The sequence below is a fragment of the Apaloderma vittatum genome, unplaced genomic scaffold (genome assembly GCF_000703405.1).
Source record: "Apaloderma vittatum isolate BGI_N311 unplaced genomic scaffold, ASM70340v1 scaffold4640, whole genome shotgun sequence".
Taxonomy (NCBI): Eukaryota; Metazoa; Chordata; class Aves; order Trogoniformes; family Trogonidae; genus Apaloderma; species Apaloderma vittatum.
In genome coordinates, this window is record NW_009693843.1 from 1 (window position 1) to 2697 (window position 2697).

Here is a 2697-nt window from a genome sequence, read left to right on the forward strand (position 1 = left end):
GGGAGCTGTGCGGCGGCCGGGGGCTGGGCGGGAGTCAGGCGCCGGTTTTGGGGCGCAAAGGTTGCCCCTTGCAGAGGATGAGGTGAAGGCGAGTTCGGGCAGACGAGGGAGGGCGCGTTCGCTGTGCCGAGGAAATGCCCATTGCCGGGTGCGTGGCCGGGCAAGCCGCCTGAGGGGCCGAATGGCCTTGTCTGCCGGCACCCAGCAGGGCAGGGAACGAGTCCGGCTCTGCCGGGAAGGGAAACCGGCGGTGCCTTCCCTTGCTCTTCCACTTCCCAGTCAGGCGTGAGATCTAGTTTTATTTTTGGGTGTGAGCATTTGTCCAGATCTTGGCTTTGTATCTTACACGTAAACTCTTGCGTTTGCTTTGACTAGTGGATGTGGGAGTTCGGTGGTGTTAGTAGGACCTGCAGTATCTCAGAAGTCAGGATGCTGGATTCTGCACTTGCTTCACAGCTGTTCCCGTTCTTCTGCAGCTGCCCTGGGTGACTTTGCTTCCCGTTTCTGGTGCTGCTTAACAGAGTATTTGCAAAGACTTCTGGCCCATGATGGAGAATGCCTTTCCTTTCCCAGGTGCTTGAGATGATTTCTTAAATGCTGGAACCTTGCTTAATACAGAGCTCGTCTTGTTTCTTTGCTAAAAGGAAGAGGAGGCTGTTGATCCTGAATGGCATGGTTCTTCAACAGGAGACAACATTTTTGTGCAGCTCACCATCAAAGTGTTAGACATAAGGCCTTTGACTCTTATTTCACACCTTTCCCTTGAACAGTGGGGTCTTTAAATACTATTCTTCTTAGAACTACTATGAAGAAATGGTATAGAATCTAAGTTCCTCACAGATATATTTCCTTTTTAATGCTTCCACAAAATCATTTTAAGAAAACTGAATTCACTTTAGGGCTTTGTAGGTCACAGAGTTTATTTTTCTTGTTGCTTTCTATGGTGGCTGTGCTGTACCTTGGAGATTAGACATGACTCAAGGTAAAGTAGTTGAGGGACTTCGCTGCTTGATTCTCAAATGAACCTTCTGACTACAGCTTCTGAAAGTTTCAGCTGCTGGATCCTCTTTCTTTTAGTATCATGGTGTCCAAAAGCTTTCTTGAAACTTCATCTTGCAACTTTCAGCCCGCGATGTTTCATTGGTTCTTTGTGGGGAACTACTTTTTGGTCTCATCCCACTTCTTGTCAGCAACTCCAGGGCATTGTGGGATCTCTTTGGCAGATAACTCTTCTTTTTGTGCAAGTGATCAGTTGTTCGATGGGCTGTTTGTTGTGTGCAGGTGGAAATGGAGAGTAGCCCTGGGAAACTATTTGACCTGTTCACTTAATTCTATTGTGAAAGCCAAGGAGAGTGATAAGACAAGAGCTTGATAGACTCAAGGAGTGCTGAAGGAAGTACCTGCATTTTCTGCTCAGTTCACAGAGCAGTCCAGAAGAAGGATGTGTGTATGCAGAGTCTCTTCCTAGCCTCGAGATGTGGCTTCTGGCTCCCTAGCACAGCCTTAATAGGATTAGTAGCCAAAAGGCTCTTTCAGCTTGTGACAGCCTTTGGTGGATCACACTTCAGCTTGCGTATCTCAGTGCAGCATGACTGAGCTAGTTCATTCGTTGCACCTGACATCTTCCTGTGTTAGCAGCTGTGGCAGAAAAAAAGGTGTAGAAGACTACTGCCCTGCTTTTTCTTGCTAAGGACACCCTGTGCTTGGAAGTCTTTCTGTGGTGCTCTTCCAAGTTTCTTCTCTTGCCTTTGTGATGCCTGAGCAGCGCAGTGGGAACACTGCAGGGCAAAAGCCTGCGCTTAGCAATGTCAGCTGACTTTTGACCTTGCAAATACGTGCAGTCTTCGGACTGAAGAGATTAGTTTTTGCTGTTTTACCTTGTATCTTGCGTCTGCCAGAGGTATTCCCAAACGCTGTACAAACCCTTTTAATTTATATCTGCAACAGCTGGACTCAGACATGTCAAATGAATACAAACTGCCATTGAAGAAACCAGGATTCAAGCAATTGTCAAGGAATGGGAAGATGGAACTGTCGGTATCCTCATTGCTGCAGGGTAGAGGTACTCTGTGAAGTGACTGGGAAATAGATTTCTTGAGTATCACTTTTCACTGCAGTGGTTTTTAGCTCAGATTTGTAAACTATATAAGTCTTAGAGGTTTTTTTCTTCTGTGCTTTTTACATGTTTTTCTGAAGCGTTGGTCAAGCTGTTCTCTCTGGATCATCTGCTGCTACCAGTGAAAAGTATTTTTGCATTAGTTAAGCTCTCAAATTGATACAGATTTTGACTTTATTGTGAGCTCCTTTTATGTGCGGTTTTGGGCAGAAGACGGGAGGGACAGAAATAGCACCGAATACGAGCAAAAACTTGATTAGTAAAAGAAGTTACACCTTTTCTGTATTTGTTCACTGTTCTTCAAACCTTAACTGTATTTAAGTAACTAATCTTTCAATATATTTTATGTTCTATTTGACCAGAATGTTTAGATGGTAAAGTAACTTCTTGTTTCTTGGCAGTTTAGATGTTAATTGGAATTTTTTTCAACCTGATACCACTCCTATCTACCTGAACAGAAGACTTGAAAAACCATACACATCTGGTGCTATCATGATAGGATATAATGTTTTTCACACATTCCAACAAATTAATTTATTCCTGTCTAGCATAGTTATTGGCTTCTCTTATTTTTCAGCTTC